Raw genomic sequence first — 27,886 nt, 5'->3', positions numbered from 1 at the left:
TAAGTCACGTCCTTTCTGGAGAAATTCTAAAATAGTAGAAATAGGAATTTCTCCTGACAGAGCTGCTGGGTAGAAAGTTAGAAATTTTTTCCATATTCTTACATATATGGTTGTTGTAGACCTTTTCCTACTGAGTATAAGGGTATCAATCAATCTCTCTGAAAAACCTCTTAGTTTTAATAGTTGCCTTTCAAACGCCAGGCTGTCAACCGTAGGCCCTTCAAATGAGGGTGGTTGAAGGGACCCTGAGAGAGAAGGTCCTGAGTCTCTGGAAGGATCCATGGATCTGAGATGGACATGGCTCTGAGGCAGGAAAACCATGGTCTCTTGGGCCAAAATGGCGCTATTAGGATTATGTTCGCTTTGCCTTCCCTTATCTTCCTGATTACAGTCGGAAGGAGTATTAATGGAGGAAAGGCGTAAGCTTGCCGGAATGTCCATGGAACTTGGAGAGCATCTAGGATATCGGGGTTGTCGGACAGGAACAATGAAGCAAACTTTTTGACTTGTCTGTTGTCTCTTGTTGCAAAAAGGTCTATGTCGGGAGTGCCCCATTTCTTGGCTATCATCATGAAGATACGCCGACTGAGTACCCACTCTCCTTGATGGAGAGTGTGACGGCTGAGGAAATCTGCCTTTGAATTGTCTTCTCCTCTGACATGCAGTGCTGACAAAGACAGATGTATCTCGGCCATAGATAGGATATCGTCTGTTATAGAAATGAGAGCTCCTGATCTCGTTCCTCCTTGATGGTTTATATATGCAACAGATGTCATGTTGTCTGAAAGTATCCTTGTGTGAGTTCCGTGTAACTGCGGAAGGAATTTACATATGGCATGATAAACTGCTTTTAGTTCCCTTTCATTAGATGAATCATTCGACTCACTAATAGACCATTGGCCTTGAACTATCTGGTCTTCCAGATGTGCCCCCCAACCAGTAGGACTGGCATCAGTAAAAATTATTTTTGAATGTTTAATCACCCAAGGGACTCCACCGACCAGATGGTCCGGTTCTAACCACCAGTAATGGGAGGTATAAACGACTACTTAAATGGCCTTGTAATTTTCCTTCCTCCTGTAAAATTGTGTACTGTAACCGCCTAGTGTGGAATTGAGCCCATGGAACCGCCGGAATGCATGATGTAAAGGAACCTAAAAGGGACATACCTTCTCTAAGGGAGATTACAGGGTTATTAATCACCTATTGTACTTTCTTTTTTATTATTGACTGTTTGGATTCTGGAAGGAAGCATCTCTGACATTCAGAGTCTAGGATAAGACCCAGGAATGTCTGATGGGTTGTTGGAGATAATCTGGATTTTTCCAAGTTAATCAACCATCCCATTTCCTGCAGGGATGAGATCGTATTAGATAGGCGCTGTTCACATTGTGAAGGGGAGTTTCCTACCACCAGAAGGTCATCTAAATATGGAACTATGAGGTTATCTTTTAATCTTAAAAACGACATTACTTCCGACATTAATTTAGTAAAGACTCTGGGAGCTATTGACAGTCCAAAGGGCATTGCTGTGTATTGAAAATGACATATTTGCCCCTTGATCATGATTGTCACACTCAGATACTTGCTGGTGTTCAATATAAATTGGTAGATGGTAATATGCATCTTTTAGGTCGAGGACTGCCATAAAGCACCCAGGGAACAGAAGTTTTACTGTGGACCTGATCGAATCCATCTTGAAGGTTTGGTTTTCCAGAAAGAAATTCAGTTTTTTAAGATTTATTATAGTCCTATATGATCCATCAGGCTTTGGGATCAAAAATAAAGGGGAGTAAAAACCTTTTCCCCTCTGATGAAACAGGACCTCCATTAATACATTTTTGGATAGGAGATTAATTATTTCCTGTTCCAAAAATTGTTGTTGAGATTGAGACTTTAAAGAAGTCAATAGGAATGAGTCCGGAGGGACTCGGGCAAATTTAAATTTTAAGCCTGAAGTTATGAGGCTAGTTGCCCAAGAGTTGGATGTTACTGCACGCCATTGTGTGGAGAAAAAAGACAATCTGCCACCTACTGGCAGATCTGTACTAACGCAGTTTGTCTTCCATTTTAAATGGACGTTTCCCGAAAAAAGAGCCTCTTTGTTTGTTATCCTTATTGGCCCAGCGGTCTTGGTTTTTAAAATCCCTTCTTTTATTAAAGATGGGCTTCCGGAATGCTCTCCTATAGGATGGAAAATAGTTATTAGGGAATCCCATTTTTCTTTCACCCCCCTTGGTTAGAATCTCATCTAACTTTGTACCAAAAAGGTACTCACCCTGGCAAGGAAGGCCATATAATTTAGTTTTTGTTTGGGCGTCTCCTTTCCAACCCTTTAGCCACAGGGCCCGACGAGCCGCGTTAGTTAGGCCTGCTGATTTGGCAGCCAACCTGATAGAGTCAGCAGATGAGTCCGCTAAAAATGCTGTAGCGCCTCTGATTAGGGGTAAATAAGAGATCAACTTTTCTCTGGAGAGGCCCCCTTTTAGACCTTCCTCCAGGTCATTAAGCCAGACTAACATGGACCTTGCCGTACATGTAGCAGATATAGCCGGTCTGAATGCCCAAGTACATGATTTCCATGCTCGTTTTAACAAAGAGTCGGCCTTACGATCTAGTGGGTCTTGTAAGGAACCAGAGTCTTCCACAGGAAATAAGGATTTCTTGGACGTAGATGCCACCGCCGCGTCTACCTTCGGGGCTTTGGCCTACGTAGACATGTCCTTATCCTTAAAGGGATAATGCCTTTTTGATGACGATGGTAATCCCTTCTGCCCCTGGCTCTCCCATTCTTTTTTAACTAAATCTTTGATTGGTGGTATTACGGGAAAAGTAGGTCTTTTCTTTTCTGACAATCCTGCGAACATTATATGTTGTGGTGTCTTAGGGTCTTTACTGTCTTTAATACCCATGGTGTTACATACAGATCTGACAAGATTATCTATACTCTCTGTTGGAAAGCACGTATCTTGCTCCCCTTCCGAGGAAATATATTCCAGGGAGACATCCGTGTCTTCCTTATCAGTAGAATGATCTGATCTTGGAGAATTATACTTCCTGCTTTTAGTTTCAGGAGTACTTTTTGAACTATGAAATGCTCGTAACTCGTCCCTGATCATATGTCTGATGTCCTCAGATCTTACAGAGGATTCCTCACGTAAGGGGTTTTCAATACAGACATAACACATTTTCTTTGCATAATTATCCGGGAGGGGCTGGGTACATACGGCACATTGTTTGTGCTTTGATTTTTTGGATCTCTTTGCCTAGAGGATGTATAGAGAAAAGAGGGGCAATAATCAGCTTAATAGGGTGGGATACACACTCACCCCAGTGAAGCAGATGAATCAGGTACCGGCCGAAGAGGAGATGAAGGCACAGGCTGGGATAAAGATCGGTCAGATTTCTTGTCCTTAGCGCTCCTTGTGGAGGATCTGCGTCCGCTGCTTGTGCTGCGAGGTATTTTAGCTGTGTCTTCTATTGAAGGCACCGCTGAGTCCTGAGATGTCGCCATGCTTGGAAGCAGGGGGATCAGCACCGCCATCTTCTTCCTGTTGAACCTGGAAGTCATCACCACTTCTGGGTCGCGGCCATCTTGGATTACCTGCACATCTGTCTGGCGTCATCTCTCCCCTTCTCTCACCCCAGAAGCTTTCATTTCACTTCCGGGGGAGTAAGTAGCAGGCTGCATGCTCGCACGTACCGCCAAGAGCGGTTTTGCGCCCCCTGGAGCGTTCTTACCCGCCGCAGGCCCGCTGATGCGTCCTCTCCAGTGAGCCAGGCGACTCCCCGATCCTGGCCTCACGGTGCCTGCCAGCAGAGGGGAGAAGCGGAGGCCAGGACCCCTGACACTGCTTCCAGCACTGGAGACCCTGCCGTCCTCTCAGGTAAACCGCGTAGGCGGCGACGAGGCCAGGTATCCTCTTCTCCATGGGTTCCCTTAGGAACAGGAAACCAACTGTGGGAGCGAGGGGGACCGCCCCTTTTATTCTCTCCATAGGGTTTTCTGTTCCTAAGGGGCGGATCCCCTCTCTCAAGTGGGTGCTGTCGTGGCAAAGAGAAAAGCAGAAATTTACCAAAGAAGCTGGTCTGCTGTCTTTACCAAGAGTTAAGGTATAAGGTGCGGTCCCACAGGCATGTGAGAGCCCAGGGTGTCATCCACCAATGTTATTGAGACATCCTGATGATTGTTATCTCCTTTAAGAGAAAATTCAAAGATTAATTCCATAGGCTGATAGGGAGCAGTCATCTTTCCTGTGTCTCGGGTGCCTCTGAGCCAGGCAAGGGAAGCTCAATCCTAGTCCCCCTCACAGAAGGGACGGCTGGGGAAGATTGGGCCACCATAAAATTGTCCTCCCTTTTATCAGTACCGATGCAGCGGCCATCTTGTGTCCCCTCTGCCAGAGATGAAGAGCATCGTGGGAGAAAAACACAAGGGGAATGTCACTAGAACTCAGGGGTGCCATGGTCGGTGAAATAGGAGCTGCTGTGTACATACCTCTTCACAGCGTCGGTGGCCATCTTGTGGCATGGCACCACCGGAAGCGAGTTTGTGGAGAACTGTCTGCAGGTGTTCGACGGGAAGGTGAGTTACCTATGTGGCTGGCAACAGCTCCGGAGTATGCCAAGAAGGTGATCCCTTATGCATTCCCGCTTACCACCTCATATGTGATGTACCAACAAGGTAGAACTCCACCTTGCATAAGCTGGAGAGACTCAGCATTAATATCCCACTTGTATGCCTCTTTGAATAAAAACATTTCAGGCGATGATGGATGAGGAGGTGGAACAGGAGGAAGAGGAGGAGGAACAGAGACCATTCACACCATTATCAGGCAAGTTGCCCCCACATGGCTCGGAGGGTGGGTTCTTTGTTATGATCCTTAGTGGCTGAGGATCACGAATAGACCAGCAAGTGAATAAACTAAGGACAAGCTCTAGGGAGATGGTAACTGGACTGATCGCAAATCTGAACCTATCCAACACAACTAAAGGTAGCCGGTGAACGTGCCTAAATAATTCCTAGACGTCTCGAGCCAGCCTGAGGAACTAGCTACCCCTAAAGAGAAAGAAAGACCTCGCTTGCCTCCAGAGAAATAATCCCCAAAGATATAGAAGCCCCCAACAAATATTAACGGTGAAGTAAGAAGAAGGCACATACGTAGGGATGAAATCAGATTCAGCAAAAGAGGCCCACTAGTACTAGAAAGCAGAAAATAGAGCAGGGGTCTATGCGATCAATAAAAAACCCTTACAAAATATCCATCCTGAGATTTCAAGAACCACGCACCAACTAATGGTGTGTGGGGAGAAACTCAGTCCAATAGAGCATCCAGCAAGCGAGGGAATCACATTTTAGCAAGCTGGACAAGAAAACATGATAAACACTGCTGATCAAAAAATGAGCAAACAAAACTTAGCTTGTCCTGGATGGACTGGGAGGGAGGTAGTCAGAAGGAATCTGAGTAGCACTGATTACATCGACAGCCGGCAACAAGTGGAAGAAAAACAGAGCTATATAGGAACCTCCCAGAGGATAACGAACCAGCTGATAGCCAGAGACCAGCAGGATAACAAACAAAGCCACCAGGGGGAGCCCAAAGCAAAAGTCACACCATACCACAGGGCGATCAGGATGAGCCACATGGAAGGCACGAACCAAATCGGCTGCATGAACATCAGAGGCGACAACCCAAGAATTATCCTCCTGACCATAGCCCTTCCACTTGACCAAAATACTGGAGCCTCCGTCTAGAAACACGAGAATCCAAGATCTTCTCCACCACGTATTCCAATTCTCCCTCAACCAGCACCGGGGCAGGAGGCTCAACCGGAGGAACCACAGGTACCACATACCTCCGCAACAACGAGCGATGGAACACATTATGAATAGCAAATGATGCCGGGAGGTCCAGACGGAATGACACAGGGCCAAGGACTTCCAGAATCTTATAAGGACCGATAAACCGAGGCTTGAACTTAGGAGAGGAGACCTTCATAGGAACGAAGCGAGAAGACAACCACACCAAGTCCCCAACGCGAAGTCGGGGACCCACACAGCGACGGCGGTTGGCAAAGAGCTGAGCCTTCTCTTGTGACAACTTCAAATTGTCCACCACATGATTCCAAATCTGATGCAACCTATCCACCACAACATCCACTCCAGGACAGTCAGAAGGCTCCACCTGACCCGAGGAAAAACGAGGATGAAACCCCGAATTACAAAAAAAAGGAGAAACCAAAGTAGCAGAACTAGCCCGATTATTAAGGGCAAACTCGGCCAACGGCAAAAAAGTAACCCAGTCGTCCTGGTCAGCAGAAACAAAACATCTTAAATAAGTCTCCAAGGTCTGATTAGTTCGCTCGGTTTGGCCATTCGTCTGAGGATGGAAGGCCGACGAAAAAGACAATTCAATGCCCAACTTAGCACAAAAGGTCCGCCAAAATCTAGACACAAACTGGGATCCTCTGTCAGAAACAATGTTCTCAGGAATCCCGTGCAAACGAACCACATTTTGAAAAAACAGTGGAACCAACTCGGAGGAGGAAGGCAACTTAGGCAAGGGCACTAAATGGACCATCTTAGAAAAACGATCACACACCACCCAGATGACAGACATTCTCTGAGAGACAGGGAGATCTGAAATAAAATCCATGGAAATGTGCGTCCAAGGCCTCTTCGGGACAGGCAAAGGTAACAGCAAACCACTGGCACGAGAATAGCAAGGCTTAGCCCGAGCACAAATTCCACAAGACTGCACAAAGGAACGCACATCCCGCGAAGGCCACCAAAAAGACCTGGCCACCAAGTCTCTGGTACCAAATATTCCAGGATGGCCCGCCAACACCGAAGAATGGACCTCGGAGATGACTCTGTTGGTCCATCTATCCGGGACAAACAGTCTCTCCGGTGGACAGCGGTCAGGTCTATCCGCCTGAAACTCTTGCAGCACACGTCGCAAATCTGGGGAGATGGCAGACAAAATCACCCCTTCTCTAAGGATACCAGCCGGCTCTGAATCTCCAGGAGAGTCAGGCACAAAACTCCTAGAAAGAGCATCAGCCTTCACATTCTTCGAACCCGGAAGGTACGAGACCATGAAATCAAAACGAGAGAAAAACAACGACCAACGAGCCTGTCTGGGATTCAGCCGCTTGGCCGACTCGAGATAAATCAAATTCTTGTGATCAGTAAAGACCACCACACGATGTTTAGCTCCCTCGAGCCAATGTCGCCACTCCTCAAATGCCCACTTCATAGCCAACAGCTCCAGATTACCGACATCATAATTCCGCTCGGCAGGCGAAAACTTTCTTGAAAAGAAAGCACATGGCTTCATCACAGAGCCATCGGGGCTTCTCTGCGACAAAACAGCCCCCGCTCCAATCTCGGAAGCATCAACCTCCACCTGGAAGGGAAGTGAGACATCTGGCTGACATAAGACCGGAGCCGAAGAAAACCGACGCTTCAGCTCCCGAAAGGCCTCCACAGCCGCAGAAGACCAATTAGTCACATCAGAACCCTTCTTGGTCAAATCCGTCAAAGGCTTAACAACGCCAGAAAAATTAGCTATGAAGCGACGGTAAAAATTAGCAAAACCCAAGAACTTCTGAAGACTCTTAACAGATGTAGGCTGCGTCCAGTCATGAATAGCCTGAACCTTGACTGGGTCCATCTCAATAGTAGAAGGAGAAAAAATGAAACCCAAAAAAGAAATCTTCTGGACTCCAAAAAGACATTTTGAGCCCTTCAAAAATAAAGCATTGTCACGCAGGACCTGAAAGACCATCCTGACCTGCTTAACATGAGACTCCCAATCATCCGAAAAAACCAGAATATCATCCAGATACACAATCATAAACTTATCCAGATATTCACGGAAGATGTCATGCATAAAGGACTGAAAGACTGAAGGAGCATTAGAAAGTCCAAAAGGCATCACCAAGTACTCAAAATGGCCTTCAGGCGTATTAAATGCAGTTTTCCATTCATCACCCTGTTTTATACGCACTAGGTTATACGCACCACGAAGATCTATCTTGGTGAACCAACTAGACCCCCTAATGCGAGCAAACAAATCAGTTAACAGTGGCAAAGGATACTGAAATTTGACCGTAATTTTATTCAAAAGGCGATAATCAATACAGGGTCTCAGGGAACCATCCTTTTTAGCCACAAAAAAGAATCCTGCACCAAGAGGGGATGAGGACGGGCGAATATGTCCCTTCTCTAAAGACTCCTTTATATAACTCCGCATGGCAGCATGCTCCGGCACAGATAAATTGAAAAGTCGTCCCTTAGGAAACTTACTACCAGGAATCAAATTTATAGCACAATCACAGTCCCTATGAGGAGGTAGAGAATTGAGTTTGGGCTCCTCAAATACATCCTGGTAGTCTGACAAAAACGTAGGGACTTCAGAAGGAGTGGACGAAGCAATTGACACCACAGGAGCGTCACCATGAATTCCCTGACAACCCCAACTTGACACCGACATAGCTTTCCAATCCAGGACTGGATTATGAGTCTGCAACCATGGTAGACCCAACACGACGACATCATGCAAATTATGCAGTACAAGAAAGCGAATCACCTCCTGATGAACAGCAGTCATGCACATGGTCACTTGTGTCCAGAACTGAGGTCTATTCGTAGCCAATGGTGTAGAATCAATTCCCCTTAGTGGAATAGGGAATTTTAAAGGCTCCAAATCAAAACCACAGCGCCAGGCAAATGACCAATCCATCAGACTCAGGGCGGCACCTGAATCTACAAAAGCATTAACTGGGTAAGATGACAGGGAACAAATCAGGGTAACAGACAAAATGAACTTAGGCTGTAAAGTACCAATGGTGACAGATTTATCAACCTTTTTTTGCGCTTAGAGCATGCTGAGATAACATGAGCTGAGTCACCACAGTAAAAGCACAACCCATTTTGCCGTCTATAATTTTGCCGTTCACTTCTGGTCAGAATTCTGTCACATTGCATAGATTCAGGTGTCTGTTCAGAAGACACCGCCAAATGGTGCACAGGTTTGTGCTCCCGCAAACGCCGATCAATCTGAATAGCCAGAGTCATTGACTCATTCAGACCTGCAGGCGTAGGGAACCCCACCATGACATCCTTAATGGCTTCAGAAAGACCTTCTCTGAAATTTGCAGCCAGGGCACACTCATTCCACTGAGTAATCACCGACCATTTCTGAAATTTCTGGCAGTACACCTCTGCTTCATCTTGCCCCTGCGAGGGGGCCAATAACGTTTTTTCAGCCTGGTTCTCAAGATTAGGTTCCTCATAGAGCAATCCAAGGGCTAGAAAAAACGCATCTACACTAAGCAATGCCTAAGCAATGCAGGATCCCCTGGCGCCAATGCGAAGGCCCAATCTTGAGGGTCACCACGCAAAAAGGAAATGATAATCTTAACTTACTAAACGGCATCACCAGAGGAACCAGGTTTCAAAGAAAGAAACAACTTACAATTGTTCCTAAAATTCAGGAACCTAGATCTATCTCCAGAAAACAACTCCGGAATAGGTATTCTAGGCTCTGACATAGGACTGTGAACCACAAAATCCTGAATACTTTGAACCCTAGCAGCAAGATGATCCAGACTGGAAGCCAAGCTCTGGACATCCATGTCAGCAGCTGAACTCAGAGCCACACCAAGATTAAGAGGAGGAGAGAAGCTAGCCACAGCAGCTAGACACACGGCAAAAAAAAAAAAAAAATTCTCAAGGCTTCTTTTCTCCTGCTTCTGCCATGCAATTAACACTTTATGGGCCGGCTGTACTGTTATGATCCTTAGTGGCTGAGGATCACGAATAGACCAGCAAGTGAATAAACTAAGGACAAGCTCTAGGGAGATGGTAACTGGACTGATCGCAAATCTGAACCTATCCAACACAACTAAAGGTAGCCGGTGAACGTGCCTAAATAATTCCTAGACATCTCGAGCCAGCCTGAGGAACTAGCTACCCCTAAAGAGAAAGAAAGACCTCGCTTGCCTCCAGAGAAATAATCCCCAAAGATATAGAAGCCCCCAACAAATATTAACGGTGAAGTAAGAAGAAGGCACATACGTAGGGATGAAATCAGATTCAGCAAAAGAGGCCCACTAGTACTAGAAAGCAGAAAATAGAGCAGGGGTCTATGCGATCAATAAAAAACCCTTACAAAATATCCATCCTGAGATTTCAAGAACCCACGCACCAACTAATGGTGTGTGGGGAGAAACTCAGTCCACTAGAGCATCCAGCAAGCGAGGGAATCACATTTTAGCAAGCTGGACAAGAAAACATGATAAACACTGCTGATCAAAAAATGAGCAAACAAAACTTAGCTTGTCCTGGATGGACTGGGAGCGAGGTAGTCAGAAGGAATCTGAGTAGCACTGATTACATCGACAGCCGGCAACAAGTGGAAGAAAAACAGAGCTATATAGGAACCTCCCAGAGGATAACGAACCAGCTGATAGCCAGAGACCAGCAGGATAACAAACAAAGCCACCAGGGAGAGCCCAAAGCAAAAGTCACACCATACCACCAGTGACCACAAGAGGGAACCTGAAAACAGAGTTCACAACAGTTCTTGTACCAACAGTGGGCAGGTCCACAACTGTCCAATGGGTATTGTTTTGGTGGTTGAGGAGGAAAAACACTGCTCACAGTAAGGTGGCACTCAAAGTAGCTCACAGGCATCACTGGAGCATGGCTGGAGAGATACAGAGGACAAATACAATACATATATCATCGATGACAGCTTGATGTTGCTTCTGGGCAGCCTTGCACACAAGCCAATACATGCTGCTGCCAGTGCCGATTACTGGGTGGCAACACTGCTGGATCCTCACTACAAGGACAACGCACAATCCTTACTTCTGTCACTGGAGTGGGATAGGAAAATACAAGAATAGCAGTGCACTCTGGTAGACGCAGTACTGATAGTGATCTTAAATGACAGCGGAGGCTCAGTGGAAGAACAAGGTGGAGGAGGAAATGCTTAGCTACTTACTGGTAGCAGTGTTTTTCGGAGCCTATGACAGCACCACGAGAGAGGGCATCAGCCCTTCAGGGACAGGAAACCTACAGACATAAAAGGGCGGCAACTTTCTCCCGCATCACTTGGATTACAGAGCATGAGACGACCTCCCAGGTTAGTAGCAAAATATGCAACAATTTAAATAGAACCTGTCACCCCCAAAATGGAAGTTGAGCTAAGCCCACTGGCATCAGGAGCTTATCTACAGCTTTCTGTAATGCTGTAGATAAGCCCCCGATGTATCCTGAAAGATGAGAAAAAGGGCTTAGATTATACTCACCCAGAGGCGGTCCCGCTGCGGTCCGGTCCGATAGGCGTTGCGGTCCGGGGCCTTCCATCTTCTTACGATGACGTTGTCTTCTTGTCTTCACGCTGTGGCTCCAGTGCAGGCGTACTTTGTCTGCCCTGTTGAGGGCAGAGCAAAGTACTGCAGTACACAGGAGCCGGGAAAGGTCAGAGAGGCCTGGTGCCTGCGCACTGCAGTACTTTGCTCTGCCCTCAATAGGGCAAAGTACGCCTGCACCGAAGCGCGAAGACAAGAGGCTGTCATCCTATAAAGATGGGAGGCCCATCGGATCGGAATGCCCGCCTAGGTGAGTATAATCTAACCTCTTTTTCTCATCTTTCAGGATACATCGGGGGCTTATCTACAGCTTCCAGAATGCTGTAGATAAGCCCCTGATGCTGGTGGGCTTAGCTCACCTTCCATTTTGGGGGTGACAGGTTCCCTTTAAACTAAATATAATCCGCACGTGTGGCTAAACTTAAAGCCCAGAAGAGTGCTCACCCATACGTGAAAGGGAGGAAATATAAGGGTGCGGTCATGGACTCCGAAAAACACCGCTACCAGTAAGTAGCTAAGCATTTATTCGGTCTCCCATGACAGCACCACGAGAGAATTACAGAGATGTTAAGAAACTAGGGGGGACTACTGCCTCAAGCTCCCTTCTTCCAAATGTGAGATCGGAGGAGCCACCCAAATCCAGTCTATAATGTTTAAAGAACGTGGACCGAGACTACCACATAGCCGCTTTACATATGTCCTCAGTCGACACTTCCGACCTCTCTGCCCAGGATGTCACCATGACTCATGTGGAGTGAGCCTTTAGACCCTTTGGAGCTGCCCCACCACCTGCTGTATAGGCCAAAGAAATTGCCTCTCTGATCCACCTAGCTGAGGTACTTTTGGAGACTCTAAACCCTTTCCTAACCCCCTGAAAAGATACAAAGAATTTTCCTTCTTACTTTACTGAAGTATAATTTACTTACTTTATAATTTACTTTACTGAAATATAATTAAGTAAAAATCTTCTAACATCCAATGAATGGCGCTTTTCCTCTTTTTGATTGGTAGGGTTAGAGCAAAAAGAAGGAAGGACTGTTTATTGCAGTCTGTGGAATTTTAAAGCCATATACAGGGTATCCGGCTTCAAAACAACTCTATCCCCCCTGAACTGAGTGTACGGAGGCTGTCTAGAGAGGGCCTGCAGGTCACTAAGCCTCCGGGCCAACGTTAGTGCAACTAAAAGGGCTGTTTTAAAAGACAGAATTTGTAACGCGGCTTCTTCAATAGGTTCAATTGGGGCCTCCGTCAATGCTGCTAGCACCCGATTTAAATCCCACGGAACCAACCTCTGCCCAAGGATGGGTCTGGATCTTGCTGCTGCCTTAATGAATCTGGCTACCAAGTAATTGTCTGCTAAATTATAATTATACAGGGCTCCTAATGCCGACACCTGAACTCTTAAGAGTACTCGTGGCTATACCCATTTCTAACCCCTTTTGCAGGAACTCCAAAGCCTGGCTAATCCTAACTTTCCTTCCAATCTCCACCCGTGAGATTATCAGGAACTTTTTCCAGGTTCTGGCATATATTTTTTTACATGGATGCCTTTCTACTTTTTAGCAAGGTATTAACCAGGCCCTGAGAAAACCCCCTCTCCCTCAGTAGTGTCCTTTCAAATTCCATGCCATCGGATGTAGATTGGACACTTGTGGATGGAAAATCGTACCTTGGGAGAGATCTGGGAGCTCTGGAAGCACCCACGGCCTGGTGACGAACATCTTTGATAGCCAGGAAAACTATGGTCTCCTGGACCAGAACGGAGCTATCAAAATTGTACATGCCCTGTCCTCCCGTGTCTTCCTTAGAACTACAGGAATCAGGGCTATCAGGGGGAAGGCATAGCCCAAATTGAAGTCCCATGGGATTAGGAGAGCATCCAATGCATACGGATCTTCTCTGGGGTTTAAAGAACAAAACTGATGCACTTTTCTGTATCCTCTGTTGGCAAAAAGGTCTATATCTGGGGACCCCCAAATCTGCACAATCTGGTTGAAGACAGTCTGACTCAACACCCATTCCCCTTGTCTGAGCCTTTTGCGGCTGAGAAAATCAGCCATGTTGTTGTCTTTTCCTCTTATATGTAGGGATGTTAATGACCGCAGAGGAGTTTCGGCCATCTGAAAAATACGATCTGCCACTTCATTAATGACCTGGACCGAGTTCCCCCTGGTGCTTAATGTACGCCACATTTACCTGATTGTCTGAGAACATCCTAACATGTCAGCCCTGTAGGGACACAGGTCTCGTGTTATTCCACTGTGGTAAATATGCTCTGAGGTTTTTCCATAGCTAGCATACGAACCCGCATTACTATAGGCACCTTGGCACTCTCTTAAGGATTCTATTAGGATAGTGATTACCAATGTTTGGGTAATACCCTTGGGACTACTACCTTTAGCTTTCAATATCTGGCCTGATTAACTTGTATGCGAGGTTGTTCATGTTTATGCACTTAGCACTTTTATATGGGGGTTTCCCTCTTCGGTTTTTTTCATCGGACATATTATCTGTTACTATTATGTTGATATATATGGCATAAAAGCCACTTGTGGCCTGTTTATATATTTACGGTATCAACATATAGATATCAGTGTATTTTACATGAGATCTGCTTTTTAGATCGGAGGTACTTTTTACATCATTTTGGATTGTGTATAATGGTTGAGGTTTTATCTCTTTGATATAAATAAAATAAGTTTTTTGAACTTAACATTTTTGTGGCCTGTCTAATTACTTTTTTGGGGGGTCTTTGTGTGTTTATCATACTTTGAATGTGTTCTCTGCTAATTGGTTAATGGACTAATATGTATACCTTTGATTCTGGTAGCGGACATTCTTGAGCCCCAGAGTCCAGGACAAGCCCCAGAAATTCCTGCACCTTCAGGGGTTGCAATCGTGATTTTTTAACATTAATAAGCCACCCCAATTTTTCAAGAACAGACATTACTCTCTCTAACTGAGAAGTGCAGTGTCGGATTGAGTGACCCACAATTAAAAAGTCATCCAGAAAGGGAATCACCAGTATGTCCTGCTCATGAAGATGCACCATGACCTCTGCTACTATCTTAGTAAATAACCGGGGAGCAACGGCGAAACTCAAATGGAAGAGCTCTAAACTGGAAGTGACTTATCACACCCCCGAGTGACACCGCCACCCTAAGGTACTGTTGGTCTGCATGTATCGGACCATGATAGTAGGCGTCCTTAAGATCTAATACTACCATGAAGCAATCTTTAAAGAGCAGTTTTATTGCTGATCTTACTGACTCCATTTTGAAGGAACAGATCAACAGGAACCTATTGAGACCTTTCAAGTTGATTAATAATCTGAAAGGAACTGTCCGGTTTCTTAATCAGGAAAAGGGGGGAATAGAACCCCTTACCTCTTTGTGATGCAGGAACCTCTACCAAGACTGCCTTCTGCTGCAGTTCCTGGACCTCCGCCTCCAATGTCTGTTGTTCTGCAGGTGAAGAACGGATGGGAGTTAACACGAACCTATCCTGTTGTCTCTTCTGGAATTCAAATTTAAGTCCTGTTCTGATAATATCAAGTATCCATGGACTATTCGAAATCCTTGACCAGGCAGGGTAGAAAGCAATCGGCCTCCCTCCCACCTGGGCCGGAAGTCATTTGGGAGGTTTTCTGTGATCCCAGGAGAAACGGAACATATATCCTCTAACTTTTTTTTTTATTGCTGTCCCTTCTGCTCTTATCTCTAGTTGACCCCCTACAGCTGGACCACCTCCTGCCGAAGTCACGCCTATATGAAGGTCCTGCCAAGATAGGGAACATTTTCTTACTGTCTCCTGCCTTCTCCAAGAGTTCATCCAGTACTGGGCCAAACAAATGTACTCCATCACACGGAATACTGCACAATTTAGATCTGGCCTGAATATCCCCTGGCCAACATTTTAGCCATAAGGCCCTGCGAGCAGCATTGGAAAGGGCTGCCGTCCTTGCTGTTAATCTTACTGAGTCCGCAGAAGCATCTGATAAAAAGGCAGCAGCTCCCTGGATCATAGGAAGGGAGGAAAGGATATCTTCTCCAGAAGCTTTCTCTTTAAGTTGCTTCTCTAATTGGTCTAGCCAGACCAATAACGATCTAGCTGTGCTGTTAGCTGCTACTGCTGGCCTAAGGGATCCTGCCAACGTCTCCCAGACGCCCTTTAGAAAAACATCCGCTTTCCTGTCCAACGGGGTCCTTCAAACTCCCAATGGACATCCTCAAATGGTAGAGAGGTTTTCTTGGACGCTTTATCGACCGCTGCATCTAATTTTGGGGCTTTATCCCACGAGGATGAGGTTGATTCCTCAAATGGGTATCTTCTTTTGAAGGCTAGAGGTAGAAAACCTTTTCCTCTTGGGTCTTTTCCACTCCCGTGCAATCAGTGAATTGATCTTATCGTTCATGGGAAAGAATCTGCAGACTTTCTGATCCAGCCCTTCAAACATCATGTCCTGCATGGACCTCTCTGGCCAGGGCTCCACAATACCCATTGTACTGTTTACTGCCTTCACTAGCTGATTCACCCGGTCCAGTGGGAAACAGGAGCTGCTTGACCGGGCTTCCGAAGATGATGAAGATGAGGGGGATGAATCCGATATTACTTCCCATGAGTCACTCCCCAACACTGACACAGGAGATCTGGGTTCTCTTCACTTAAAGACTCTCTCCTGGGAATGGGAGCTCACTGAACGCCTGACCTATGCTCTGACCATCTCCCTTAAACTAGAAGTAAAGTCTGGAGTCTCTTCTGCCACTAAACGCTGTATGCATGGCCGGCACAGCTTTTTCTCATAGTACTCCGGCAGTGGAATTCCGCACTCTGCACACTCCTTGTGCTTGGCCTTAGAGGTACTCTTTCTCCCCTGACAAATATGCAGAGAAAAAGGGAAAACAGTACATCAACAAGTGAACTTTCCCGAAAATCACTTACCTGTGACGTGTAACTGAGTGGTACTGTAATCCGCGGGGGTCATTCTCAGACACCGGATTGTTCTTATGGGCTGTAGATTTGTCTGGCCTATTCCTTTGACTGGATCTTAAGCCATCAGTGCGACTACTGTTACTATACCATCGCTGGGTGGTCCTTACATGGGGCTTCTCCTTTTCTGCTACTGATGCCCTGATGACTGCTGCTGCATTTCCTGCTCTGGTGATTTAATTTTGAAAATGGGCCTGGAAGCACCTGGCAGTCATCATAGCCTCCTTAAATAGCTGGTCACCCCCTCAGGTACCGCCCTGGTCAGGGCCAGCAGGATTTCCAAATGGTTTGCCCAATGCCCTGCCAGCTCCTGAATCCTCCTCCCCACATCCGCGCCCCCAGGCCACGTGGGGCTAACCCCCTTTGGCCCCAGACCTCTGCTCCATGCATGGCATCCTGCGCAGCCCACCGCCCCCAGGCCGCGGCCTGCACCTTCCGTTGGGTCCGTCATGTTTTCCAGCGACCCCGTGACATCGGGGCACGCCTGGCCGCGTCATCAATTACCACCAGTGGCACCTACAGTGCATGCCCGACGCATCACCGGGTCACACATGCAGCCGCGTCATTGGGCTCCGTCCCACACTGGCTGCGTCACACAGGTTGCGACTAGTAATGAGCGAATATACTCGTTACTCGAGATTTCCCGAGCATGCTCGGGTGTCCTCCGAGTATTTGTAAGTGCTCGGAGATTTAGTTTTCATCACCGCAGCTGAATGATTTACAGCTACTAGCCAGCAAAAGTACATGTGGGGGTTGCCTGGTTGCTAGGGAATCCCCACATATAATCAAGCTGACTAATAGATGTAAATCATTTAGGTGCTGCAAGGAAAACTAAATCTCCGAGCACCTACAAATACTCGGAGGACACCCGAGCGTGCTTGGGAAATCTCAAGTAACGAGTATATTCGCTCATCACTAGTTGTGAACCGGCCCCACCGTCAGAGCGTGCCTGATGCCCCGCAGCTGACCCGACATGGACGCGTGAGCCCACCATCTCATAGGTCAAGGCCTCTATGGAACACCACCGCAAGCCCGGCCGCGGCCCCCGGGGACAGACGCAGCATACTCACCCAGCACCAGCGGCGACGGACCATCTCCAAGCTAGCTCTCCTTCCGGAGGCTGCTTCCTCTTCTGTTGCCTACACATGCAGTCTCCCTGACCGAGGCAGGGGACCCCCGCTACCTGAGTTGGCCAGCCAGGCTCGGGCAAATCTTTAATCTTCTACCTTCTTCAAAAGGCATGTCTGAAGAGGTTCCCGTCAGGGACAGGAAATCAACTGATGTGGGAGAGAGGTGCCGCCCTTTTATGTCTGTAGGTTTCCTGTCCCTGAAGGGCGGATCCCCTCTCTCAAGGTGCTGTCATGGGACACCGAATAAAAAGTCACTAATGCAGATGGGCAACGGCACCACCTTGGAAGGGTTGGCCTGGCCAAAATATGGAATAACTTTCTAAGCATGCCACAACATCCTGCACCACCATCTGATAAGGTCCATATTAGCAAGAGGCAGTGTTACAACAACATGGTGGAAGAGTACGTGTTCACACAAATCCACATACTAAGGGATGGGTCTGCCCCATCTACACTCTACCGCAGTTTATTAGTTCTATTTGCCACTCACAATGTTTTTGAGGCCTCACCAAATTAAAATAAAAACAAAAAAACAAACAAACAAACAAGGAGGCTGTTATGCAGTGTTCCCCCACAGAGGCTGTTTTGAAGAGTGCACTCACACAGGCTTTTTGCCAGAGAACTCCCACAAAAATGAGAAATATAAGATGGGACAAAGCAAGAACATGACTTGGTCTCAGAAAAAAATTTTGGAAGATTTCAAAAAGATTGTGAAGTGGATTGGATAGGAAAAAGGTTTCAAGATGAGGTCCTATCCCACGACTACCGTGTACACACAGATGCTCCAGTGAAACTGCGAATGGTCTTAAATCAGTTAATTTCACATTCTTTTGTGAATCTCTGTCTATAGATCACCATAAACAGCCTGAATCTGTCAATGAATGTATGGAAAGAAGTGATCATGTTGTGGACTATGGAAATGATGTATTACGGGCATGCTACCCCAGGATGTATTACAGGCACACTGAACCAGGCTGCATTATGGGCAGGCTGCATTACGTACAGGCTCCATTACGGACACGTACACCAGGCTGTATTATGGGCAGGTTAATAAATAGCTAACATAGAAAAAAATAAAAAAACACATCATAAGATACTGCCTTCCCAAAACCCTGTCTGATGACAAATGCACACCTAGCAGGATGCAGCAGGTCTCCACTGATAAAGGCAAGGGGCAGCACAGGTGCACACTACTGATGAAAACAGCCACCCCCACACTAGCCAGACACTGGAGGGGTTGATTGCCCAGTAGAAAAAAAGAACATTGATACAGCTTGCATAGGACAACAGTCACACAGGTAAGTGTAATGCAAAGTGTCTGGTTTGCAGCCTATTAATGACGCCCTTGTATTAATAGGCAGGCTGCCCAGCACTATAGTATGAATCACACAGGGACAGACACACCAATAAACCAAGCCAACAAAAAGAGGCCTGGCCAAATCCTGCAAAAAAAAAAAGATATGATAAAAAGAACAAAAAATTAATGCATTTGATAAATACATTAAATGAGGTATTTATTGGTTAATATTTTGGCCAAAAAATAGATAAGCTCGTAACCCACGTCATTTTTTCTACTAGGCAGTCAACCCCTTCAGTGTCTGGCTAGTATGGGGGTGGCTGTTTTTATCAGTAGTTTGCACCTGTGCTGCCGTTTGCCTTTATCAGTGGAGGCCTACTGCATCCTGCTAGGTGTGCATTTGTCATCAGACAGGGTTTTGGGAAGGCCATATCTTATGTGTTTTTTTAACATTTTTTCTATGTTAGCTGTTTTTTTATGTTAGTGGTAGGACTCGCAAGTAATGAGGACCCGTGACGTGGGTTGCGAGCTTACAAAAGAAAAAGAAGGAGCAGCATCCATTCCAGGTGAAAGGTATTCACAAAAGTCTTTATTCTGCCATCACAAAGGTACAACGTTTCGGCCAAACTGGCCTTTGTCAAGAATACAATATACCACATATGGCCACCTTAAATAGTGTGGAGCCTATGCGGGCACCAATCACCACTAAGGGGCGGCCTTTATTAAACATATTAAAAAACAACATATTATATGCTTATAACAAATCCAAAGTGAGACACAAATGAAGTGACACTCAATCACATATATATCATATAAATAATCTATTTAAAATACAAAAAAGGAACATATCAACAATGCAACCGCATTGTAGCCCCAATCGTAGCATTGCTATTCCGTTGCCATGGTACTCTTACCACCAATCCCCAGTTGTTGATTGCATAAACAAACCCACTATCCAATTGCAGGCTGCTCTAAAGAAAGGCGCTTGAACTATCACCAGCCAATCCTCACATACCTATGAGATGGTGTCCATAAGGCAGCGAACGCCGGCGCCTGCGCACACACGCACACCGCAGATGATCACATGACCACCACAGAGATGCGCAGAGCGCACGCGCCGATCGTCACCACCAAGCGGCATCACCGCAAGCGCCAAGCCGGGTAGACATGTGAGCCACCAGGGGGCGAATGAACGCCCCAAACCCGGATAGCCCACGTGACACCCCGGACACGCGCTCACAAGGGGAAGACGTGGACCCAGCCATTTCAATGGCAACAAACCACCCCCAGCCTATACCACAATATACAGTACATAGCGATTTGGCAAGCAAGGATCAACAAGAAGGGGATACAGCAATACATAATAATAAGGCAAAAATGGAGAAAACAAAATCCTCCACATCCTCCATATGTCCCTTGAATGTCAAATCCCAAATGCACTGCAAAAAAAACACAAAAAAAGAAAAATATTAGAAAAAATATTTACATCAGCACATAATTAAAAATACACAGATGCGGACAATCACTGAAGAAAGGGGAGTCAGGACATACATATTTGGAGATTGTAATCAATATTTAACCCTTTGGGTTGTAGAGTCTCCAACACTGAGATCCACCTTAACTCCTTCTGTTTCAGTCTCCGTGTCCTGTCACCCCCTCTCCTCAAAGTAGGGACCCCATCGATAACTCTAAAGCGCAATTGATTTATCGAGTGTCTACAGTCACTAAAATGTTTTGGAATAGGTAATTCCAATAATTTTGTTCTTATAGTGCTCTTATGTTTGCTTATTCGTGCTCGAATCTCCATAGTGGTCTCGCCGACATACATGAGTCCGCACGGACACACTATTAGGTAGATGACAAATTTAGAAGAGCACGTGTAACGTTCATTAATCATAAATCTCTTTCCCGACCGGGGATGGTTAAAGCTATCGCCCTTTAACATATTGCTGCAGCAGGCACAATTGAGACAAGGAAAGTTGCCCATCCGAGGAGGACACAATGTCCTTTGGATGGCAACTTTACCTGTGCCAATATCCGATCTCACCAATCTCTCTCTAAGGTTCCGCCCCCGTCTATATGATAGAATGGGCCGTGTACAAAAATCTTGAATATGAGGCATACCTTTGTTTAGTATCCCCCAATGCCTGTTCAAAATATTGGCAATGCCATTGCTGGCAGGACAATATGTAGAGACAAATGGTATACGTTTCTGTTTGACCTTCCCTTTATAGGTTTGTAAATCTCCATTGGATAATCGCATTATTTTATCCCTATGACCCATCACTTTCGGCTTAGGATAACCTCTATGCATAAATTTCTTAAGGTACCTTCACACTAAGCGACGCTGCAGCGATACAGACAACGATGTCGATCGCTGCAGCGTCGCTGTTTGGTCGCAGGAGAGATGTCACACAGACCGCTCTCCAGTGACCAACGATGCCGAGGTCCCCGGGTAACCAGGGTTAACATCGGGTTGCTAAGCGCAGGGCCGCGCTTAGTAACCCGATGTTTACCCTGGTTACCAGTGTAAAATGTAAAAAAACAAACAGTACATACTTACATTCGCGTCCTCCGGCGTCCGCTTCCCTGCACTGTCTGTGAGTGCCGGCCCTAACAGCAGAGCGGTGACATCACCGCTGTGCTCTGCTTTCACTTTACCGCCGGCGCTCAGTCAGTGCAGGAAGCGGACGGCGGGGGACGCGAAGGTGAGTATGTACGGTTTGTTTTTTTACATTTTACACTGGTAACCAGGGTAAACATTGAGTTACTAAGCGCGGCCCTGCGCTTAGTAACCCAATATTTACCCTGGTTACCAGTGTAAAACATCGCTGGTATCGTTGCTTTTGGTGTCAAACACAACGATACACGGCGATCTGACGACCAAATAAAGTTCTGAACTTTAACAAACGACCAGCGATATCACAGCAGGATCCTGATCGCTGCTGCCTGTCACACTCAACGATATCGCTAGCCAGGACGCTGCAACGTCACGGATCGCTAGCGATATCGTTTAGTGTGAAGGTACCTTTACACATTTCCTCCAATCTTATCTCACAAACTTCATTGTCCGAAACAATCCTTCTTACCCGAACCAGTTGGCTCCAAGGTAGTGAATCCATCATCTTCCTTGGGTGATAGCTGTCATAACATAAGAGGCTATTCCTATCTGTCACCTTCGTGAACAAATCAGTACATAGGTTACCGTCTTGCTTATAAACCATAGTATCCAAGAATTGCACCCTATCCGCCAAATATGTCATGGTAAATTTCAGCTCAGGGTGTATATTTAATTCAGACAAGAAATCAAAAAGACCCTCCTCCGTCCCATCCCATATACAAAAAATGTCGTCGATATAGCGCCACCAGGCCCGGACGTGGCCCCAGAAGGTGGAACTGTACACATGTTGATCCTTGAGTACTGCCATATAGATGTTTGCATAAGTGGGGGCCACGTTGGACCCCATGGCGGTACCCCGCAACTGCTGGTAGTAATCATCCCCAAAGAGAAAAAAATTCCTCCTGAGGATGAACTCCAGCAGTGTGAGGACCAACTGTGCACAATCCGGAGGCACGTCCGAGTCTGATAGCGCCACACCGACGGCATGCAGACCCCTTTCATGCTCGATTGATGTGTATAAAGACACAACATCAAAAGATACCAAGATGGTAGACGTACTTATGGGGATACCACTCAATTTCTTTAAGAAATCATTTGTGTCTCTAATGTATGAACGTGCAGAAGTAGAGAAACAACGCAAAATTTTGTCTAAAAAAATTGCCACCGTATTGCACATAGATCCCCTACCCGACACGATCGGGGGCCCGGGGGGATTAAACACATCTTTGTGTATTTTTGGCAACGTGTACAGGACTGGAGTAATTGGCGCATCTACAAATAGATATTTAGACAGCTTCTGATCGATGAGTCCACTGGTAAGGGAGTCATTGATCAGAAGCTGTAGCTCACCTTGAAAGGCAGCAGTAGGATCACATTTCAATTTCTTATAAACTGCAGTATCTGACAGCTGTTTCATAATCTCCGCTCTGTATTTGACAGTGTCCATAATCACCACCGCCCCGCCTTTGTCGGCTGGCTTTATAGTAATTTCAACATTGCCCGACAGACGATCAAGGCCTGTTTCTCTACACTGGATAGATTGTTATATCAAGCATTCCGGAATCCATCCTTCAGTGATTTAATATCCCTCTCCACCAGTTCTATATAGGACTCAACAAAATGATTTTTGACATGGGGTTGAAAAGAGCTTTTGTTATATAAACCAGCCCCTTTAAGGGTAAAACCACCCACACTCTCATCTGGGGGTTCAACAATATTTTGCTGTGTCTCTGAGAAATACGTAGTTAACCGTAACCTTCTGAAGAAGGCATATAGATCACACTCAATTTGGAACCAGTCAGGAAGATTTTTTGGACAAAAAGAAAGACCTTTAGATAAAATATCACATTCAACCTTTGACAGCTGTACAGATGATATATTTACCACCAACTCATTGCAGTTCAATTCGCTTTCCGTCGTTCGTCCCTGTTGCGAGTTCTCACAGGGGACCTGTACACCTTCCTCCGTTCTTGATTCCTGCCGACTCCTCCTGTGTTTTCTCCCACCTCTGTGGTTCCTCCTTTTGTAGTTGTTGTTGTGTCTGGCTTCCTGGTTCCTAAAAAACTAGAAGAAGAAGAAGAAGCTCCCAAATTAGAGTCATCAGTAGAGTCCGACTCTGCCGTGGTGAAACCAAATCTCTGTGGATCCCTCTCTTGTGGTCTCCTCTTTTTCTTCTGTTGATAAAAGGCTCTAGATCTGCGATTATTAAGGGATGATTGTGCACCGGGATGCCATGAAAAAATTCGGCCCGATCTATAATCCTCCATATCACGGAACCATTTAGATCTCTTAGTCTTTTCAATATCACTACGAAATTTAGCAAGATTCTCATCCAATCGAGATTTATAAGATTCAAACTCATGTGTTGTCATCAGACTAGTCAATTGCTGCTCCAAATCCACCACAGTTGATTTGATTAGCTCCATCTCCTTCCGGAGAAATTCAATATTTAGGAGCATTAAATCAAAAGAAAATTTATTAGTGATGGATTCAAATTTGTTACAAAATTGTACATTGTCCGCCATCAAGGTAGGGCGTAGATGTGGACGTAAGCCCCGTGGTATCCTACGGGCTTTGTAGTATTCAGTGAGTGTTGTCACATGCAATTCAAAAGAAATAAATCTCCTTTTCTCACTTTCATGTCTCCTACAAAGCATATCCGCAGTAGGTTTACTTAAGAAAGCATTGTCATTAGACGTACCGGAAAGGATCCGTATTGCGTCCTCATCTGTGTATGAAAAAGTTGCGGCAGTATCCAGTTCACCCACCTCTGGATTTGTTACAGGCTCCATGGCCTCTGTCTGGTGCACGCTGGTTCAGATCCAAACCACTTGTATAAAAAAGGTAACCAACAGCACACAGATGAAGGCTGCACGCTCCAAAGTCCAAGGATCCAGTAGGACCAATACTCACAAAAGAAAAAGAAGGAGCAGCATCCATTCCAGGTGAAAGGTATTCACAAAAGTCTTTATTCTGCCATCACAAAGGTGCAATATTTCGGCCAAACTGGCCTTTGTCAAGTATACAATATACTACATATGGCCACCATAGTGTGAAGCCTATGCGGGCACCAATCACCACTAAGGGGCGGCCTTTATTAAACATATTAAAAAAAAACATATTATGTGCTTATAACAAATCCAAAGTGAGACACAAATGAAGTCACACTCAATCACATATATATCATATAAATAATCTATTTAAAATACAAAAAAGGAACATATCAACAACGCAACCGCATTGTAGCCCCAATCGTAGCATTGCTATTCCGTTACCATGGTACTCTTACCACCAATCCCCAGTTGTTGATTGCATAAACAAACCCACTATCCAATTGCAGGCTGCTCTAAAGAAAGGCGCTTGAACTATCACCAGCCAATCCTCACATACCTATAAGATGGTGTCCATAAGGCAGCGAACGCCGGCGCCTGCGCACACACGCACACCGCAGATGATCACATGACCACCACAGAGATGCGCAGAGCGCTCGCGCCGATCGTCACCACCAAGCGGCATCACCGCAAGCGCCAAGCCGGGTAGACACGTGAGCCACCAGGGGGCGAATGAACGCCCCAAACCCGGATAGCCCACGTGACACCCCGGACACGCGCTCACAAGGGGAAGACGCGGACCCAGCCATTTCCATGGCAACAAACCACCCCCAGCCTATACCACAATATACAGTACATAGCGATTTGGCAAGCAAGGATCAACAAGAAGGGGATACAGCAATACATAATAATAAGGCAAAAATGGAGAAAACAAAATCCTCCACATCCTCCATATGTCCCTTGAATGTCAAATCCCAAATGCACAGAATTGGGGGATACTAAACAAAGGTATGCCTCATATTCAAGATTTTTGTACACGGCCCATTCTATCATATAGACGGGGGCGGAACCTTAGAGATAGATTGGTGAGATCGAATATTGGCACAGGTAAAGTTGCCATCCAAAGGACATTGTGTCCTCCTCGGATGGGCAACTTTCCTTGTCTCAATTGTGCCTGCTGCGGCAATATGTTAAAGGGCGATAGCTTTAACCATCCCCGGACGGGAAAGAGATTTATGATTAATGAACGTTACACGTGCTCTTCTAAATTTGTCATCTACCTAATAGTGTGTCCGTGCGGACTCATGTATGTCGGCGAGACCACTATGGAGATTCGAGCACGAATAAGCAAACATAAGAGCACTATAAGAACAAAATTATTGGAATTACCTATTCCAAAACATTTTAGTGACTGTAGACACTCGATAAATCAATTGCGCTTTAGAGTTATCGATGGGGTCCCTACTTTGAGGAGAGGGGGTGACAGGACACGGAGACTAAAACAGAAGGAGTTAAGGTGGATCTCAGTGTTGGAGACTCTACAACCCAAAGGGTTAAATATTGATTACAATCTCCAAATATGTTTGTGTTTTTTTTTGCAGTGCATTTGGGATTTGACATTCAAGGGACATATGGAGGATGTGGAGGATTTTGTTTTCTCCATTTTTGCCTTATTATTATGTATTGCTGTATCCCCTTCTTGTTGATCCTTGCTTGCCAAATCGCTATGTACTGTATATTGTGGTATAGGCTGGGGGTGGTTTGTTGCCATGGAAATGGCTGGGTCCGCGTCTTCCCCTTGTGAGCGCGTGTCCGGGGTGTCACGTGGGCTATCCGGGTTTGGGGCGTTCATTCGCCCCCTGATGGCTCACGTGTCTACCCGGCTTGGCGCTTGCGGTGATGCCGCTTGGTGGTGACGATCGGCGCGTGCGCTCTGCGCATCTCTGTGGTTGTCATGTGATCATCTGCGGTGTGCGTGTGTGCGCAGGCGCCGGCGTTCGCTGCCTTATGGACACCATCTCATAGGTATGTGAGGATTGGCTGGTGATAGTTCAAGCGCCTTTCTTTAGAGCAGCCTGCAATTGGATAGTGGGTTTGTTTATGCAATCAACAACTGGGGATTGGTGGTAAGAGTACCATGGCAACGGAATAGCAATGCTACGATTGGGGCTACAATGCGGTTGCGTTGTTGATATGTTCCTTTTTTGTATTTTAAATAGATTATTTATATGATATATATGTGATTGAGTGTCACTTCATTTGTGCCTCACTTTGGATTTGTTATAAGCATATAATATGTTGTTTTTTTAATATGTTTAATAAAGGCCGCCCCTTAGTGGTGATTGGTGCCCGCATAGGCTCCACACTATTTAAGGTGGCCATATGTGGTATATTGTATACTTGACAAAGGCCAGTTTGGCCGAAACGTTGTACCTTTGTGATGGCAGAATAAAGACTTTTGTGAATACCTTTCACCTGGAATGGATGCTGCTCCTTTTTCTTTTGTGAGTATTGGTCCTACTGGATCCTTGGACTTTGGAGCGTGCAGCCTTCATCTGTGTGCTGTTGGTTACCTTTTTTATACAAGTGGGTTGCGAGCTTATCTATTTTGGCCAAAATATTAACCAGATACCTTATTTATTGTATTTTTTGCACTTTTTATCATATTTTTTTTTTGCAGGATGTGGCCAGGCCACTTTTTGTTGGCTTTGTTTATTGGGGCATCTGTCCCTGTGTGCTGCAGTGCTGAGCAGCCCTCCTGTTAATTCAAGGGCGTCATTAATAGGCTGCAAACCAGACACTGTGCATCATACTTACCTGTGTGACTGGCATCCTATGCAAGCTATATCAATGTGCATTTTTTCTACTAGGCAGTCAACCCCTCCAATGTCTGTCTGTTTTAATCAGTAGCTTGCACCTGTGCTGCCCCTTGCATTTATCAGTGGAGGTCTGCGGCAACCTGCTAGGTGTGCATTTGTCATCGGACAGGCTAATGAATAAAAAAATGAAAATTAAAAAATTTCAGCTCACCCCTGAGATGTAATTCCAGGCACAAGAAGATACACGGCGTCCTCACTGCTGCACAGTGTCCAAAGCAATAGGAAAAATAGAAGTGGCTCCAGCTTACTTAAAGGGCTCATTTAAAAATCAACAAACTTTTATTGGGTTATCCTTTAATAATTGAAGATTACAAACGGACATCTCAGATGACACAGCAGTGAGAGGGGGTGGTGTGTTATAAGGCCATATGCATTTCAAGCAACACGGCTTTTGAACCAGTATTCAAGAGCCGTGTTGCTCGAAACGCATATGGCCTTATTACACACAACCCCGTCATTTCTGTGTTATCTGAGATGTCCATTTGTAATCTTCAATTTTTAAAGGATAACCCAATAAAAGTTTGATGATTTTTAGATGAGCCCTGTGAGTGAGCTGGATCCACTTCAATTTTTCCTATTAGGGCAGGCTACGGACACACTCCACAAGGATGCATTACGGGCACACTGCAGAAAGCTATTAGGGTTCTCTACCGATGGCTGTCAGGGCACACTGCACCAGGCTCTCATGGGTCTGTACAATATGCTGTTAAGGCACCAGGCTGTATTACAGGCACCCTGCATTACAGATATGGGCA

The 27,886-nt window shown here is 45.8% G+C and overlaps 1 long non-coding RNA gene across 1 annotated transcript in view; it reads right to left on the bottom strand.

The window, feature by feature from the left end:
* LOC143787821 (uncharacterized) overlaps positions 1-24,359 on the bottom strand; it is an 88,057-nt gene extending 63,698 nt beyond the window's left edge. The window contains exon 1 of the long non-coding RNA XR_013218482.1: positions 23,306-24,359. This is a non-coding gene — a long non-coding RNA (uncharacterized LOC143787821). The remainder of the gene's footprint in view (positions 1-23,305) is intronic.
* Positions 24,360-27,886: the final 3,527 nt, after the last annotated feature.

The sequence above is a fragment of the Ranitomeya variabilis genome, chromosome 8 (assembly GCF_051348905.1).
Source record: "Ranitomeya variabilis isolate aRanVar5 chromosome 8, aRanVar5.hap1, whole genome shotgun sequence".
Taxonomy (NCBI): Eukaryota; Metazoa; Chordata; class Amphibia; order Anura; family Dendrobatidae; genus Ranitomeya; species Ranitomeya variabilis.
Note: the sequence above shows the minus strand (reverse complement) of the source record. Positions and strands in the feature narration are given on the sequence as shown.